The sequence below is a fragment of the Xiphophorus hellerii genome, chromosome 5 (assembly GCF_003331165.1).
Source record: "Xiphophorus hellerii strain 12219 chromosome 5, Xiphophorus_hellerii-4.1, whole genome shotgun sequence".
Taxonomy (NCBI): Eukaryota; Metazoa; Chordata; class Actinopteri; order Cyprinodontiformes; family Poeciliidae; genus Xiphophorus; species Xiphophorus hellerii.
In genome coordinates this window covers 28,199,745-28,219,414 of record NC_045676.1, presented here as the reverse complement: position 1 = coordinate 28,219,414, position 19,670 = coordinate 28,199,745, and the positions used below count along the sequence as shown (strand labels likewise).

At 39.5% G+C, this 19,670-nt stretch overlaps 1 protein-coding gene and 1 long non-coding RNA gene across 2 annotated transcripts in view; one reads left to right on the top strand and one right to left on the bottom strand.

Annotated features, from left to right (window-relative positions):
• LOC116720298 (voltage-dependent T-type calcium channel subunit alpha-1I-like) overlaps positions 1-15,247 on the bottom strand; it is a 209,908-nt gene extending 194,661 nt beyond the window's left edge. Inside the window, exon 1 of the mRNA XM_032563460.1 lies at positions 13,882-15,247. The gene's annotated coding sequence lies outside the window, so the exon portion shown is untranslated. The remainder of the gene's footprint in view (positions 1-13,881) is intronic.
• Positions 15,248-15,917: 670 nt separating this feature from the next.
• Positions 15,918-16,282, top strand: LOC116720657 (uncharacterized). Its single transcript, XR_004339437.1, has 2 exons — positions 15,918-15,996; positions 16,081-16,282. It is a non-coding gene; the product is annotated as an uncharacterized LOC116720657 (long non-coding RNA).
• Positions 16,283-19,670: the final 3,388 nt, after the last annotated feature.

Genomic DNA, 19,670 nt, shown 5'->3' with positions numbered 1-19,670 from the left:
TTTTTACTCCAGACATGTTGAGTCGACGAGAAACTGAATGCAGCTAGTACTTGGAGGAAATTCCTGACACTCGTTCTGTGTTGCTGTAACCCTCTTGACAGCATTTTTCTGATGCATCTTCACAAATAAAAAAACCAAAAACAAACACCTAGCTTTTGGAATGGTCACATATTTCCTCCAACTATTTAATAACGTCTTAAATATGCGCTTTATGTAATGCCACCGAATTATGAATTATTCTGTAACTTTAGCCAAAGCTTCCAAACAAACCGGCTTCAAAAGAAAATCCCACAAAAGTTGAGCTGATGACAAGTTAGGAATTAGACAGAGTGACAGCTGAAATTGAATCGAAAGCTGCTTTTAAAAAAATGAAATGACGGTTGTGCACACATGCAAACAGGTAAACTGAGCTAATATGTTGTTTTTACAGATTAGCTTATTTCTTAGTTTTGTTCAAAATATTTGTCGCATTTAAGATGGAAAAATTGAATTTTCTTTCGAATTATTGCTCACATTTCTAATCTAAAAGATGACAGACTTCCAAAAAGTTTTTTGAAAATGAGCATTATCTGATTCCACCCACAGTTCACTTAACATTGAACCAGGACATCATGTCCTGCAGGTGCTAGTCTGTAGGAGCGTTTCCCTGCATAACTTTCCTGACAGGAGCTTTGACCCGACGAGGCCCTGCCCAACAGGAATCTCCGGATCCTCGTCTTTCATCTCGAAAGGATCCATTTTATTGGAAAGTTTCCGGTTTTGTTTACCCGCATCGATGTAAAGCTGCTGGTTTCATGAAGCAGAGCCCGCCAACAAGCTCTTGCTAAGTCTGAGTGTACAGGAGGAAGGATGAGCACTTCAAAGTCTGGGCTAATGATTCTCAGAAACCTGCTTTGCTGCTTCTAAATTGAGAGCAGTAATTGGCAAAAAGGGGATGCGAGTCTGCAAGTCGTGTTCGTGGGTACCAGAGGAAACGTATAGACTCTGTGTTCAGAACACAAATGCATTGGCGTGGATTTAACAACAACTGTGTTTCTTGATAATAATCCACATTTACATGTGTCTTGCACACAGCGATTTTGTTGCGGTACAAGACCGGCGCCTCCGTGTTGCACTGCCTTCTCCCCGCGTTGCATCACAGGGGAAGCGTCAAACTTCAAAGGTAATCTCTGGCATCTTTTATTTTGATACGCCACAACGAAATAAGCTTCGGCAAAGAGCACGTCAGTGTCTCTCCTGGGTCATTTCAGCATTATTACCTAAGCGGCAGCTGTAGATGTCAATGTTTTCTAATGAAATTCTGTCATTTTATATCTATGTTTCAATGCAGCAAAGAGAAAACCCTAGTTGCGTCTTTAAAAAAAATACGGTGCGTAACATCTGCAAAATTATAAAGTCAGGATCAATGCTTTTTTTTTTGTTGTTTTGAAGAAAGCTGTTGACATCTTGTCTTATTGTTTTATTTTATAATTGTTGGCAAATAAACTCAAAATGTATTTATCCATAGGCGTATGTCTGCATTATGGGAATCCTGTTTTTATGTGCATGATATTGTTAGCATATGACTGTTTAAAGATGGCAAAAAATGTCAAACTTTTATGCATATTAATGAAGTATGAACTGATGCGCTTCCCCCTCCCGCCTCCCTCCAGTGTTCTACTTTCCCAAAAAAGCGATCCTCTGTAGAAAGGGGGGAGTCTTTGTTCCAAACTGTATTTTAAAATGGATAATGGTAAAAAAATAAAAATAATAATAAGGTGGTATAATAAATAAATGACAGCAAACAAGTGGATCTGATTTAAAAGACAGACGGAGACTGAGAAAAATAGATGCTTCTGCTAGCTGCGTCGTGTGGCTAACAGTCTCATTGCTTTGGTGTTTTCAATCAATTAGCTTGCAGGAGCCCTCAAGAGACCTACACACACACACACACCCACACACACATTAACAGCTCCAATCAGTGCAGGTGATTAAGGATCAAATCAGAGACAAATATTCAATTTTGTAAATGATTACTCCTTTGGTTTTGGAGCATAAATGTCAGAGCTTTCCTTCTTTAATCACATTTGCATAAAAGTCATTTTTGATCCCAGTTTCTGTGGAATATACTAATTTCCCCTCCTGTGCGCCACCTGACCTGTTAACAAACACAACACACACTGCTGGATTACCATTTGTGGGTTTTGCAAAAGAAAAACAAAAAGGTTAACCACCTGGAATATGAATATTTCTCAAACAGGTGTTGAAAATAAAATGTAGTTTTTACCTTTGTTGTTTTTTTTTCTCTTTTCATGTCACCACCTGTTACAGCTCACTAAAGATACAGATAATAATCTCTGGACCTCACTAATAATTGGGTAAGTATCTTGTGGCTGTAATTGTACAGAATCATGTGTTTATCAAATCTATTATGCAGATATGTGGTAGTCAATGAGACAATAACAAGGCAATAACTGTAGAGTACAATCAGGGTTATATGCTAATATTAGCATATAACCTACATTTTGGTATCTTAATTTTGGTTGCATGTTACAGTAACAAATCAAAAATGGTTAATTACAGACTTAATAGTCAGGGTTTATGATTATATACAAACTGAGACAAAGTGTGTGTTTCAGTATTGTTTACATAAGCTATTACCAGGTAAAACAATAAAACGTCACTTCATTACTTTACTAAGCTGACTGATAATTAACTTCTTAAAACGATTGTAAATTGTTAAAAAGAAAGTTTGTATTTAATGTCATTCAACTGTGACTTTATCATGTCACAGTTAAATAAAGGAAGCAAAGAAGGCAGCTCCATTGATAGCTTTTTTGCTTGCCATTTACGTAAAAACAACAAATTAACACTGTGAATATGTAAAAAAAATTCCTCAGTATACATAATGTAGACTTTTTGACTTTATTGTTTGGTTATGCCTATATAACCATGATTTTCCAGCTTTACCATCAATAACTACAGCAGTATAACCGCTACAATACTTTCCACCCCAATTTTAATTACTCTGACACATTTTACACATGTACTCACTGTAATTAGCACATAATTACACAGCAATAAATCTCCCAATTTGGAGTTTTTACTGTATTACCAACTTTGTTCTCTCAATTCTTTTTTTGCATATTTATTTCTATTAAAACTAATACAAACACATATGACCAGACAGCAGAACTTTACTGATTTTGATCATTTGAATGGCACTCATACATTTTTCTCACCAGCCTAAAACCCTATTGTTATCATCTTATTGAACAGAACATGGTCTTGATTTTATTTTTTAAAATATTGATCTTTATCTATCTCTACCATTTGTAGAGATTCTCTTTAAGTACTTTAAATCACATCTGCTTATGAAGTGCGTAATCACAAAATTATGTCACAGGCATAAAAATAAGTTGAATAGTTTTCCTAAAATTATTATTTGTTCAGGCAATATCTGTTTAAATAATACTGGAGGCTTTTGATATAGCTCACAAATAGTACAGAAAATAGCTTTGCATGTGGAAGAATGCCTGCATCTCAGTATATATAAATATGTGTGAGTGCGCGTGTGTGTGTGTGTGTGTGTGTGTGTGTACCACGTCTCCAGAGGCCAATAATAATCTGTGGTCAGGGTCAGGGGCCCTGAGTTATGAGAACATATTGATTCCAGTGAGTCTGGCAATGATTGAGGGCTGTTTGTGACCAGAGTCGTTCTTCGTCGTCGTGCTCGGAGTTTTCTCCATTGTGCACCAGAAAGCCCCGACGATTTGTCATCCAAAATTGATGCTGAACATATTCTTCCCTTAGGTTTGTTGACTGCAGCAGCGCAGGATTTTACTGGGCCACCAAGCTGACCCATAAAACCAGCATCATGGCCTCACCTCATGAGTGGACGGCGTGTGTGTGTGTGTGTGTGCGTGTGCGCGCGCGTGCCATCAAGGTCTCTAAAAATTGGTTATCACGCTTGTGGTGAGTTATAAGTTCCTTCAATTTATTGCTTCCGAGCCATCAGATGATGCGATTGACTCATGAATCACCCGTTATGCTCGATCTAAAAAGCAACAACTAAACTGAGACTGAAGCCGATGTGGAAGTCGCTTAAGTGCAATATCAGTGAAAATAGCCTGGGGGTGCCTATAAAGAAATAAAGGAAACGGTTTCCTCCTCCTCCTCCTCTGCCCCGTGTCCAAATATGATTCCAGTGCACGTTTATTTGAGGTTTTACTGAAAGATTGAGTAAATGTAGATTATATGTTTAAAAATATCAAACCTGAGAAGCTACAGTATATTCACTGTGTGTTTTTACTTCTACATTTTTCTTCAAGAAGCAAAACCAACAATATTTTTTTTTTCAAAATTGTAAACAACTGACAACTAGAGCCTAGCAGCCAGAATAGAAAGGAATTACAACTATTAGCAGTTTCTATCTCAAATCCTGGTGATGTTGTCAAAGTGTGGTTTAAGGTAATTAGTTCACTGGAAGGCAAACCCCCTCTACTATTGCCCCATGATAACAAACACAAGTCCACACCCCCAACAAAGTTCAACTAAATATGAACTGGGCCTCTGTATCTTTAAGAAACTTGTGCTCTCTCTGAAACTCCGCCTTCAGGAAATCATCACAACATGGCTCGTCTATACTCAGTTCCATCAGGCGCTTGCTAATTCCTGCTGGCTAGTCTGAAGGAGCTGAGTGGGGGAGTCGCGGGGGACGGCTGCTCCATGAGGCAGAAGCTCTGAAGCTCGGAAAATGCGGCTGTTCAGACAGAAATGTGACCCTTTGCATTTAACGTGATTACAAAAATTTCAAATTCAACAAGAAAGCATCAATTTTTATATTCTTACATGCTAAGTTTTTGTCTTCCCGTTGCATTGCAAATGAGGTGATCCAATAAAATCTGAAAAATAAATTTGAAAAAAACCTAAGGTTCAGCAGACACCCCCTTGCCCACTTTTTCTCAGCTTGTTTGATATCTTTACTATAGATTTACCCGTTTGGCTGCAGAACACTGCAACCAAATGTGACATCATTTTACCTCCGACCTTTCAACTGTACCACACTTGTCCGTTTCTGAGACACTCCCCTTCAAACAGTGTCAATATTTCTCATCAAATCTGTAACAAGTTAATGTTGATTTTCTTTTCCTTTTTTTATGAGCTACTTTGCTGCGGTTGCTTTGAAAGACTCTGACGAACAAGTGGTTATTAACCATAAAACGGAGGTATGTCTGTGGGTGTTACTGGCGTGTCTGACGAGTTGTGGGAGTAAATGACAAGCTGTTTGGACGTGGCTGCCCAAATGGTCGATTCACCGTTGAAACAGTTGCATTTACAGTGTTTTGACTCAGCTGTGGCATGATGACTGTCATTTTGAGGCGATTCCAGTCGACCAATAGGCAAGAAGATACACTCTTTTCTTTCATTGGACTCTATTGTTGTTGTGGCAATAATTGTGTTGCTTTAGATAATCACAACTAGAAACTCTCAAGGAGTTTTTATTTCCAGTTGCTATGTAATAGGACAAATGTTGACGTACAGATATTTCTGGATTTCTTCTTCTTTTCTTTTTTTTTACACCAATCAGTAAATAACTAAAAGCTAAATTTTATTTTTCATGGGCATTTGAGCAGTACTTATGATACATAGGAGCTTGGAAGGCCATGAACAAAAAAAATGCAAAAACATACACCTTAAGATTATTTTTGTTCCTCTTTGTCACACTTAGACGTTTTGAATCGTGGGAGAAAAATTGGTCAAAAGTAACCCGACTAAATACAAAAAAATATTTTAAAATGTAATTGCCCACTAAGCCGTGCACTATGAGAACCTTAAATGACTTTAGGTACGGTTATTCTTTATTGTAAAATGCCGTGTTAGATTTATGCCAGATGTAACCGATCACGTTTTCCAAAAGAACTTTAAAACTTCAGAACTCACTTCTGAATCATGAACACTGAACTTAACTACGGCAACTATAACCTCCAGTCCTGTCTTAGTGGTGGGATTGAAATTAAAATTGATTAAAATTAAACATTTTAATCAAGTTAGTAGCCGAGTTTATAGTTAATTTTTGCTTTAATCAAAAACTAGCAACACTTTTGATCCAAAACCCTTTTATGCTGCTTAGTTACTGAGCAACAAACATATCTATATTTTTTAGTCTTTTATTTAGATAATTAAACCATCAGATTGGTGTAAAGTGCTATTGTTTGTTGTTGCATGTGCATCAGATTTAGGTGCGTACCATAAACGTGCTAATACAAAGGTTCAACCTGGAACCTTTGCATGGAAAATAAATGCGATCAATTGCATTGAAATTTTCAAAGCGTTTAAATCTATGTAATGAATTCAGCAAAATGTAAGCATTTCCCTGCCCAATATGGGACAAAATGTTTTGATTTTTCAGATATTTTACTAAGCTACATGTTGTCAGACAGGTGGAACTGAATCAAGAAATGCGGTTAATTACTGTTAATTCATGATCGAAGAGTAGAGGTGATTAATATTTCAAACATGGCCAGGTTTGTGTGTGCAGCTTCTTTATTTTTATCCCTAAATCATCATTTGGGAACATTTTGTCTTAACCCAGGTTATTAATGTCTGTTGATTTTGCATAAAATCAAAACCAAGGACAGAAGAAATATCACAATGCTGTATGTGTTTGCAAAGCCTGTTATAAAAGCATGTTTACATGCATCAAATTTCTCTGAATTGTTTTTTTTTTTGTTGTTGGAAATATTACATTCAAAAGTGTGAATTCAGTTTTAGAAGTCAACATCTACTTGTAGAAATGCTAACTCGCAGAACGTGGCAGCCTTTAATTAGGCCTGACAATTAATCCTCATAAATTCTCAAGCACTTACAAATACCAAAAAAAATTCATTAAATTAAATTAATTTAATTATTAATTTAATAATAACTCAAACTGAAGGTGCATCTGTCACAGAAACTGCTAATTTATTTAACAAAGCGGCCTTTTTACGGAGAGAAAACCGGAGCTGCGAGTCAAAAGACACCGACGGGAACAGATGGAGGTTTCACACGCACACACACACACACACACACACAAAAAGAAAGACACAAAGTATAACTCACTGGCTCAAAAAGGGAATTAATGAAGTAAATCATCACTTCCGTGACAGACTCTATGACAAATCTGTCAAGGTTCTCCCAAAGAGCATGTTCATCCCAGGACCCTCAATCAGAGGCGAAATGACACACCGCCCTTCGCTATATAAAAAATAATGTGATTCTCTTTCATCTTTACACCCAGATCTTCCCAAATTCACTTCTAGAAACAGCCAGAGGGTTTCTTCAACTCACAGCAAACTGCTACTGCCACCCAGCTCTCTCCAGTCACCAGGCCGGGAAGATGTGGCAAGGTCGCTTTATATATAATTTAAGACGCAGGAGGTTAACACGGCTCCCTGATCCCACTTTACGGCTCATTGCCCAGAGCGCACGCTCTAAAAGAAATGTTGTTGTTTCATGACCGCCATGATGGGGTTAAACGCCAAGCTTGACCTCGCCAAAATCTAAACATCATAAAATCTTTATGTGCGTGTCGGTGGCCCAGAGAGTCGAAGCAAATTTCCTTCTCCCGTAATACCTCACAGAGCTACAGGCGTTAATATGGAGAGAGATCAAATATGTTCTGACAAACTACAGCAAGAGCATGAAAGGGCCTCCATAATAACAGGGCCGGAGCCGTTCTAAAGACAGCGGCTACTTGAGAGAATATTTCATGTACATCTGCAGCGAGAATGATAACTTGTTGGTGTAATTTGCAATAAAAATCTGCTTATGAATTCAAATGTACAGTATGTCCTTTCACTTTATTTTTACTCCAGTATTTCTTTGTTTATGTGGGGGGGAAAAAACTTAAGAGAAACAACCTGACTTTAACCGAGTTCGGCAAAGAAGTCTCGAAAGGTTTGTGAAGCAAAACCCTTTACAGAGTTTAGAGGAAATGTGTAAGTGTTACTACAGTTAAGGGTGCATCGTTTATCATGATAATAATTCAGATTTATCGTTGTCGCAATAAATTGCTATCAATGTTTAACCCAACCCTAAAACTCTCTAGATTATTAAAATGTTGGTTTTTTTTTTACCATTTTCTCCACTATTTGCATCAATAAGTTTGAAAATATAGTTAAATTGCAGCTCTTATGTGCAGTTCAGTGATAGAAATCACACTTCATTATACGATTAGTGTCCTAAAGAAGCATATTTAAAATGTTTATGTTTTTTAAGAGAGTTATCTGGGTTTGCGGGGCTATAATTGCTGTGTCATGCAGTCAGTCAAGCAATACACAGTTCTTATTGTCACTTTTATCGTTATCACAATAGTACCACCAAATATCGTCACAGAAAGCTGGAGTCCATGGTTTAAGATGGGCTGCTTATGTTAAGACACTACTGAACTTTAAGCAACTTCAGAAGAGTCTTACCTGGGCTGACAAGGGAAAGGAGTGTAGCTCAGTGACCCAAAGTTCACTTTTTAAACTATATCCAAGTTAATTGATGTTCAGTAAGATGTTAGTTTCCATAATCAGGGATGACTTAGGAAGTCATATGATCAACTAATGTAGGAAAAATCTTTTCTTCTCATGTCCAAAGTTTGGGCTGAAAGTCCAGGCTTCAGGTGCCAAGTCATGTTAGACTTCATATCTACAATAGGTGTCTCAATTCAACTTATTCTCTCCTGATACGATACCGATATTGCAGCTTTGGGTATTAGTTTAATATTATGGTATTGGGTCAACCGATGTGGACTGATTTCTGATATCAACATTAGATCGGGACAATCCTAGCACCTACCCACATTCCCAAAAACACCAACAACTGATGTAATGACCACAGAATCACTGTTTTTGATTGGCCAACAAACTACACTCACCTGATCACCATAGAGATCCTACGGGGGATGATAAAGAGGAATATGAAAAACACCAGATTCAGCAGTGCAGACAACCTGAAGGTTCCTTCTAAAGCAACATGGGGTTCGTCAACACCTCAACAGCGTTTCAGGCGGATCACCTCCATGCCACAGTGATGCAGTAATTCAGACCAAAGGATCCCTGAACAAGCGTTGAGTTTGTATACTGTACAGTACATGGGCATAGTTTTAATTAGTTTTAAATCATTCCTGTATTAAAAAAAAAATCATTTCTTTGTTTTTGTTTTAATTGGTTTTAAACGGGCACATAGTGCCATTTTATAGCACAATCAAGTAACTATGTTATCTTCAGTTGTTATAAAAATGCTTTATATATCTTATATGATTTAATAGAAATTTGACTGCAATCTTTAACACCTTGAAATTTGGCCACTGTTCCTTTAAGACGCTGTCATGAAGTGCGGTGTAGGTGGTGGTGGTGAGGCAGACGCAGCAGACCCAGGATGCAGTGAGAAATGATGATTTAATGAACAAAAACCAAAACAGTCCACTAACACCGGGCAGCACGGCTGAGCTGAAGCCAGGGCTCGACGCCGGTAGCAACCGGTTACCAATGGACAGCACGAAGGACTAAGCGCACATTAGACAAGGACCCGACGAGGACGCAGACACACAGGTGGCATTAAATACACAGAGGGTAATCACAGAAACGAGACACACCTGGGAATGATCAAGGGGAGAACAGGACAACACGGAGACTCGGAGACACAGGAAACTCAAAATAAACACATGGCAAAACACAGATCACGACAGACGCTCTTGCTATCTCCGACACTGACCTTCAGGAAGTCATCACAACATGGCTCCTCTATTAACCCTTTAACAACATTTTTACCGGCATTGAACTGAGAAGCAGCTCGTACAATGACCTCAGTAGATGTGTAGTTCCATCAGGTGTTTGCTAATTGCTGCTGGCTAGTCTGTAGGAGCAGAGTGAGAAAGTCGCTGGGGACGGCTGCTCTGTAATTCAAAAGCTCAGAAGCTTAGAGAGGAGGAGAGGTGCCTCAGAGGCAGAGCTAGGTCCACCCAGGCTAAATGGTTGCACAGCTAAATGGTTGCCATGGAGATTTAAGGATTTTTTTTTTTTTTTGAAACATGCATGAAAGAATCAAGGCTGCACTCCAGGTGTGGTTTTGATGAAGGAATAAAATTATCACATGACACAAACCTATAAAAAGTCAGTTTTTCATAATGCTGCAAGTACCTTTAAGCAATATTTTCTCAGAAACCGAATGTTGGATTTTTATTACTTCGAAGCCACAATCATCAAAACTTAGAGACATAAACACTTATGCTACATTTTTAGCATGTAATGACTCTAGACAATATCTGCCAGTTTATTACAAGGCAACCCAGAGACACACAGGGACAAACAACAATGCACTCCTCTGGGTCGGTTTGCAGGAGCCAATTAAATCTACATTTTTGGACTATTGGGGCGAAGCTGCTGTAGCTGGAAGGAATCCAGGCATTCAAAAGAAGAATGTGCAAACTCCATGCAGCAGCAGTCGGAATCCAGGACTGTCATGCTGCAGGGCAACTCCGCAGCACCAAGTCCATCTAAATCGATATAGAATATTAACAGCTGTCAAGGCCACATGGGCCACTTTATTATTATTATTAAATCGGAAAAAAGAAAACAAAGCCTGGAAGATGGACTTCCTTCAAGGAATTGATGAGATGGACACCAGAGGTCGCTCTCTGAATGTGATTATCTCATGGCCAGAGGCCTGAGACCCCCACCATCCTCTGGAGACCACCTTGGCAAAAGTTCATTCTGCGGAGAATTGGATTCTTCTCCAACAGAATGCGTGTGGGGGAGTGTGTTGGTGTGTGAGGAGACCTGACCTTGAAGAATTGTTTGTTCCTATTCTCACAGTTTCTCTATTGCTTTCCCAAATGCTTATTCTCTGTCAGCAAAGCTACAGTATATCATAGCTTATTATCATCTGTGTGTTGCTGCGTGTGGACTACGCTCCTCCATTCGCAGAATTTTTTGTGGCTTTGTTGTTCCTGCTGCAGGATGGTGTCAAAGTAAGCATGTGAGGAAGTAAGAGTGCTAAGAACTTTTGATTTTTCACGAGTTTTTAAAAACATTTTTTTGATCATGTTTAGTTTTATCCTCTCTGGAGTGATAATTGCTGTAATCAGTGTTTAACTGCTGTGAGACCTGCAATTGAAACACATTTTAATCCATGTTTTCCTCATCTAAATCTGTAGATGGGCAACAGCAAAACATTTGACAAACAGATATTAACCAGAGCCATACAGAGTTTAACCATAAAAGCATGCAAAGACATTTCTTGGCCACATTTTTATCCATCAGGTTTAACAGTAGCCTGGTAAAAAGCAGCCCCTTGTTCTACGCTTCTCTTTGTACAGAGGGTCTGGAAATTAGCATAGCTTCCTTCGTAGGAAGCTATGCTAATTAGCTTACAGAAAATTGCGTGCGCTGTAAACAATCATCCCATACTGTAGTGCGGAGTCAAAATGCTTAACAGCAGTAAAATGTCTTACACGTTTCTCTTGCTCCGACTTTGCTCAATATTTGGAGGCGTGGCCAAGATGGACTGAATGTCTTTGTTTACTTCCTCCACTGTTGTTGTCAAACTACCACCAAAGTCCAATAACAATTCTAAAACAGAGCAGAAAATCAACATCATTGTTCGCTGATTGGCCAAGAAAAAGTTCCTCCTGAGAAATCAGACTCCATGGGAGAAATCCCAGATGGAGAACTGATGGGAGATGAGAATCGACTGGGATTGCATTGGAAAGCAATAGCCATTCTGGTTTAGCAGTGTCACGAGCTTGGTAACATTAGCAAGTAGTTCCTTAACTTGTTTTAAATTGGAGTGGATCAATGTAAAAGTTTGGGCCGATATTGATACCTAATATAAATATTGCTATTATATTTGATAACCAATATTACCAATATTATATATATATATATATATATATATATATATATATATATATATATATATATATATTTCCCAACACTTTGTAACACACTGCTACATTGCTTTTCCGCTTTAGTTGAACACCCCAATAATCCTCTGATGCACCACTTGTTCAGTCATGTCATCACATGATGGCACAAATTCCACATGGCCGACCTCTTTACCCCCAATTCCTGAAATACAGGCAGCAACAAAATGAAAATAAACATCTATTGTTTACATCAGCGTAGTTTTACTTATCGGACGAATACCAATATGTTAAATTACCAACATCAGCTGATACCGATATCCTAATATATTGTGCATTCTTAGAGGCAGGAAAGAGATGGATGTTGTCCTGCATCCGTATCTCATAATAAGCATCCAGATAAAAGCAAATCTACAGCCGGAATTACAATCTCCCAACACCAAAATAATCCCCACGAGAATCAAATACAATTATAGTTGTTTCGATTTTGTGTTCCATACATTGACGGACTGAACCGCTTGCCTCATCGGTCAAGACGCTGCTGATTTCCTGTACAATGAAAGTCTGGATGATTGTGGTAATTATCTCGACACCCAGAGAAGTGCTTTCAGCAAAAAGCGCAATCAGAGTAACCTCATCCAGTGATTTGCACAACTGAATGGTTGCCATGGGAGATTAAAGGATTTCTCAAACATGCATGAAAGAATTAAACCAACAGTCCAGATATGTTTTTGATGAGAGACTAATATCATGATGTAAAGCTCAGAAAAGTCACTTTTACATATTGTCAGGTGATCGATACACCTTCGGTCTTGCAAACAGAGGTTGAAGGCCCTCAGAGGTCACTTGAATATGACATCACTTATCACAAAGAAAAGTTGGCATTTGCTTCCTAAACAGCCTCTAAAAGTGCCTGAGAAGTGAAAGACAGAAGAGATGTCTTCCATCCCCAGAACCAAAACCAAATGTTAAGAAGCAGCATTTAGCTTCTATACACCACAAATCTGGAAAAAAAATAAAAACACCCAGAAAACTGCAGAACAGCTGAAACACTGAGTTCCTTTAAATCAAGGCTAAAACCCCACCTGTTTAGACATGCATTTGAACCACAATAAATGGAACATTGACTAATATATTCAAAACATATTGAACCTAAAATACTTATTTATATTCTGATATAGAAATGCCTTGCAGCTAAGGGATCTTATTTCTAACTTTTCATAAACTTGAGATTTTGTTTTCTGGATAACAGAACACATAATTTCAGCCGAAAGAGCGCCCCCATTTGCCTGGATGGGAAACTTTTTTTTTTTTTTTTTTTGCCATGAGTTGACCCAGACAGAGGTCCTAACAGGTATTTTCCTTCTGCACAACCAGTTGACAACCGTTTTGCATCACATAGGAAGAATAAACGAACTGAATATATTCGTACACGTAGTTAAATGATGCTCGTTTCTCAGATAATTCAGACATCGAACCGTCTGAACCGGAACATCGGCGACAACAAAAATAGCACGAATTGTTATTTTTTGAGCGAGATTTCGGTATATTTTAAAATCGAGGCTGAAGTAGTGACACAATTTGCCATTCTGTTTGATCTGCGGCTCTAAACGTGAACGCCACGTACTGCATGTACTTTATAGTCAAAGAAAAAGGGAGAAACACGGGTCTATTAATTAGATACATTGTTTATTATTATTATTCGGTTTGAGTTTTAATGTCCAAACTCAAATTCAATATCTGTAATGCAGCAGTTCATTCAGCTAAAAATTTAAATAAATAAATGTCACGCTGATGTTAAAAAGTGATGTAATGTCCCCAAAATTTACGAGGCCTCTGAGATACAAGCAACAGACTCATATGAATCGGAAATGTGTGTTTTAAAAAAAATTATTATTAATATCGACGGGATTTGATTTCAGTAGTGTTTTAAAAGCTAAACTCTTGTTTCATTGCAATCCGAATACAAGCAACGGGAAACGACAGACAGACGCGTTGGTTTCTCTTACCTTTTCAGACATCAAACTGGACGTCTGTGTTGTTCAGGAGAAGAAAGATAGTTTTTTTTTAAAAGACCGCCTGGTAATCCTCAAACGTGAGCGCCACTTTCCAAATTCTTCACCGTAACTCCAGAGCACTGCGTCTCCCCCATGATCGGGCTCGATATTCCAACCGCTTTGTTCTCGAAACCAAAAAAAACAAAACACAATCACAACCGAAGTCGTCCTCGGAGTTCAAAAAGTCCCGAATAGTGATTTCCTTGTCGTTTTGAGTCGTTCGGTGGTGAAATTTGTTGCATAACCGTGAAAGAAGGACGGGGTAAATAATTGGACCCCGACGCGCCTTGAAGCCATGAACGTTGGTTTAGCGCGTTTCCTCCTTCCCTTCTCCATCCGCTTTCTGCTCACGCAATCGCTACAAACTTAAGCGATGAGACCGGCGGAGAGAAGTGCATCCAAGTTGAACAGAGGCAGCTCCATCAGCCAGCGCGGGCTTGACGCGCTGCGCCCCCAGAGATCGGGGAGCTCAAACACGCGTCTCGGGGTGGCAGATCGGCACCGTTGCAAAAAAAAAATACAATAAAAAAAAAATGGAGGGAAAAAAAGAGAAAATAACAAAAATCAAAATGTCAGAAAAAGGCTCCTCGTCGCGTGCCTCTTGGCTGTTCGCTCCATCACCAACTTCAATCGCGCGACCCAAACGCTCCTCGCGCTCCGCGGTGCGAGCGGAACGCAGCTTTCTTGCCCGTCACTTGGTTTTGAACGCGCATCTCTGCGGGACTCGCCTCTGCAAAGTCGGGGGAATTCCTCAGTGCACACGCCAACAACAATAATAAAATGTAAAAAAAAAAAAAAAGAGAGAGAGAGGAGGGAACTACATTTCCATTTAAACCTAGAGCGGAACGCAGCTTTTTGCTGGCTATCTCACCCGCCTGTTGCGACTATTCTTATATATTTGTTTATTTATTTACTGTGGGATCCCGGCGCACGTTCCGAAGCGCACCGACATCACCGGGCGATCGTTAAAGAGTGCGCAGTACAAAGCAGGGACGCGCTCTGTGGGTGACTTCATCCCTGGCTGAAAGACCGTCTGAACCATTTCACTACACTCTCCTGTCCGGATGTTTTATTGGCGAAAAGGGTCCACGTGAAGGATCTCAAACGCACGCGGAGATGAAATGTTGGACGTGTGAGGTGCCTGGTGGTGTCTTTTTGCTGATATTTGCTACCGCCGTGTAGAGGCGCTGGTTGTGTCTGCCGCTGGGTACAGGTGGAGTGGGAAGTAGAAGGGCCTTTGAGGTGCAGCGAATGAATATTTTAAACGGCAGCAGTCGTGAACGCAGAGAGAGAGAGAGAGACACGGAAAAGAGAGCGCAGGTGCGCGCGCGCGCGGCCCCGTGTCGCGCGCAAGTGAGGAAAGCACGGAAACATAAACTTACGACACAAAGATGGGGATTTTCTCTACAGAAAACTCGGATCAGCACCAAGGACAGTGACCTTTTTAGCAAAATTTAGCTTTTAAAAAACCCCAGTTATTTTTAACAGCTCATGAAGTTTTTATGTTCAGCTCATTTCAGCAACGAGGCAGTTCAAAGTGCTTTACGTCACGAAAAACACAGGAAAAAGAGTCATAAAAACGTAATAAAGTCATCAATCCAGAAACCAGCAACGAACCTAACATTCTGTCAAATGTCATCATCAAAATCATTCATATGCAACAAATATGTTTGTCAATATTCCAGTAATTATCGGAACTCAATGTTTCGGCTGTTTTACAGTTTTCTGGAAGTTTGTTCCATATTTGTGGGGCATAGAAGCTGAATGGTTCTAATATTTGCGTGAGCAACATTTTGTTCACTTTGAGAAGTTTTGCAGTGTGGACGAAATAAATCTGGCAACATCTGATGAAAACTTGCTAATTAAAATAACCGACAATAAAAGCTAAGGATGGAGCTGGACCCCAAACTGTCAGGATTCAGGTTGGAGTGAGGGTTCTTTCCAGAGACGAGCTACGCGGAGGAGTTTGACAGCCTGACGCACCTGCGTCGGATTCCGGTAACCAGCTGCAGGCTTCTTAAGAAGCGGTGGAACCACCAGTCATCGCTCGATGGTTACCACTTGTTGGTCAGACTCAGCCCTAAGATCTCGCATAGTCCATGTTAAGTATTGTCCAGTCATTTTGTCCTTTTTCTCTCTGTTACCTCTCAGACCTTGATCCCGCTTCCCGGAGCCAAGCCTGGAACTTCACCGGTCAGGCGCGTCTCGCTGGTTGGCACCTCCAAGCCGTTCTGATCCGCTGCGGCCCGGGACCCCCGAACCTACCTGGACTCTCGTTTCCTCCTGACGTCCTCCAGTCTCAATTCTCGAACCATCGTTTGACCTCATTAAAACAAACCCTCTTAACCGTAAAGTCTGTTCTTCTGTGCGCACCTGCATGTGGGCAAGGAAATTAAAATCCAACATGACACAAACCTGCAACATCTCACAGTTTTGTTTTTCATTCTTCATTTATTATTCATCATTCTTCTGGTTCTTTTGGTGGATTGATGGGGGTTTGATAAAACATATTGATCTGAGTCAGCTGGGTTCACATCAAGGCCGTTGCAGAGGATTTCGCGTTGCTTTGGATGCGACTCACGTCTCACGTTTGACCCAAATGTTAAAACGTTTTTTTTTTCCTTCAGCAAACTTCATCACCGTTATGAAAGCCAAACTCCTTACCTTGCGGTCATAGGACGTTAAAATATTTTTTAAAATGTTCGAGTTACCACCCTCTGACACTACACCATATAGAGACAGTATTGTAATTGTGTGGATGTTGACAGAATTCATTTTCATTTCAATCGTCTGCTATAAAAAAAGGGAGAAATAACTAAAACAGATCAAGAATAAACCAAAGCTACCAAAAAGGCTCAGATTTCTCTCATCTGTTCTCTTTGTGAAGACAGGTCCTTTACATTTTGACAGAACAAGGAAGAAATAAAAGCATTTTCAGTTTGCAAGAGTCATAATTTACCAAAGTAATCCAAATATTGACATAAACAACAACAAAAAAAACTCAACTCTTAGAAACAACTTTTGTTGGAATGAAGGATTTCTTATTTCTTTGATAGAGTGAATCTACATTTTTGGGGAGTTTGATCTGCTTTTAGTTCATCGGCAAAGAAATCCACAACTAGTCCCCGCAACTAATGTAACATAAAATTAGTGTCTAGTTTTACTTTCAGAAACATAAAGCAAAATATGTTTTCACCCAAACTTTTTGGTTTCACATATATTTGATATTTTATAATAGCCTGACATGGACAAGCGTTGGTCAGCTGCGTTTCCTTCCCCAGTCTCTGTATCCCCAGTCCTCTTCAATAGCATCTCTTTGTGTTTTTATTGGTAATTACATAAAGACAAAGAGAAAGCAGCAGTGTGATGTATCAAAATCCCATTGGATTACACTCTGTCCTCATCCTCTGCCAGCACAACAAGGAAGGTCAAGTGTTCTCCAAGACGCCACAGAATGATCTTCCCCAGAAAGTAAAGACCGGCTGCTGAGTACCTCGGTCACGTTCACGCCGTCTTCTCAAAGCTCAATTGTCTCTCTTCATGTCAGGTTCTCATACCACTGATGGACCACAGGGAATAGGACATGGTGGACGCAGTTATATATTGCGAGCAGCAGTGAAACAACACTCTGTGATTGATTTTTATTTGAAGTTTCCTGTACGGATTCTTGTCTTGGGACAAACTTACTCGGCGAGCAAAGGCAAACCAGGCAAAATAAAGCCTTAAGAAATAGGTGTCAATTTTCAGGTGACATAGTCAAACAAAAAGCTGCAACAGCATGGAGAGGAAGGTCTTTGGATAGGATGTAGAGCATTTTATTTGTAGATGTAAAAACCAGTTTACGGGTTAAGGGGGTAATTTTGTACGACAAGGCAAAAGTAACCTGATTCAAAGTCCCAACAAGTCAACGAGTCAACGAGTCATCAGTCATCGATGAGAGTCGATGACTGATGACTTTTCTAAAGTCTTAAGTTTAATATTGGGATTGATTAAACTCAGATCTTAAACAAATAATTGAATAGAAAAGTATCACATATATGTATATAGATCTATATAGATCTATATAGATCTCTCTCTATATATATAGGTAGATAGATAGATCTATATAAATATATAGATCTATATACATATATAGATCTATATATACAGTACAGACCAAAAGTTTGGACACACAGTTGTGTCCAAACTTTTGGTCTGTACTGTATATATAGATCTATCTATCTACCTATATATATATAGAGAGATCTATATAGATCTATATTCTGTATGTCAAAGCCACAACTGAATGAAAGACATAAGAAGTAAGACAAGACATGTAGGGAAATGCTTTTCTTCAGCGGGGTCAGTGAACCTGGTGAACGAACGTTAATGGAGGTTAACACTCAAAACCAGTTTGAGGCTGCAGAATGCTTGAATCTGTTGCAGAGATTCACCTTTCACTAGGAATCATATCCATCTGGTAAAAAGGTCTAGTCAAAGTCCAGAGTTAAATCCAAAAGCCTCAGCAATTTTACAAAGAGGAATGGACAATATAAATACACTGATGTGAGTACTCAAAAGTTGTGCTAGAGTAATAATTGTAATGCACTCATACGGTTTATAAGTTAGATAGGAAAGAGGCGAGAGCTAGCGCTAAGCTTGTATTTTGACTTACTGTCATAGCAACTGCCTGCCAAGATGGCTGTCAGTTACGAAGCTCACAAAAGGGTGACGTCACATGAGAATTATGTACTGACCCTTTGCAACTACTCACTTTGTCACTCGAGGCGCCATGACAGACATTGGAAGTGAGGGACCGTAGTATCGAACAGAGCGACTGAAATTGTTTACATGCTGGGCTACATGACCGTGGGGCATCATAATACAATACTTGGTATCGTTCTAATCATACTTACTCATAAAGTATATGTACGTTAATCTTCTTACCTTGCAAAATGTGTTTGCTGCATAGGCACGATTACATCGAGGCAGTCATTATTATTGATGGCTGCTATTTTTTGCCGCCGTATTTTTCCTCACTAAAAGTTATACAATAAAATGACAAAGTTTAGTTTGTGTCCTTGTTTGTGCAGCCAACTGCAGAGCATCTTATGATAATTTTTAAAGTGAAATCGACTAAGTAAAATTGATATTAGGCTCCCAGACATTTGTTTTTTTTTTTGACAAGCTTTACAGGAGCGCATAGGTTGCTTTGAAATCCGTCACGGCGGAGCGGGCAGAGCTCTGGAGAGCCTGACGTCACGTACCCAATGGTCGCTATCAATCTCTTCAGGTTAACACAGACAATGGGGTATAATTTTTCAATTCTTACACTGCTAATATATTGCATTAAAATCGTTGTGTGCTATGAATAGTTCTCTTCAATTCAATCCCGCCGTGTTTACTCGAGCAGTAGGCCAGTCACGTGTTCCGAGGCGCTGATCACACGTTGAGAAAAGCCTCCTGAAGAGATTTCCTCATTAAAATAAAGGACGGGCGGCGGCCTGTCCTCCAGAAAGTCACCTCTTCACCATGTGACAGTGTGTTGGCGACACTCCGGCGGTCTTAGATGTCGACCTGACAAGACTTTCATCGCCAAAGCCGCCCGTTACTCAGGGAGCCGCTGAAGCAAAGGCCTAATCAAGTGTCCTTGTTTATGGATGTTTTGTCACGTTGCTGGGAAATGGTTTGTTTAACTGATCTGCAAATTTTGTCCCTGGAATGATCAGCGGTGCATCAGCCTAATAGACCATTAAAATGTC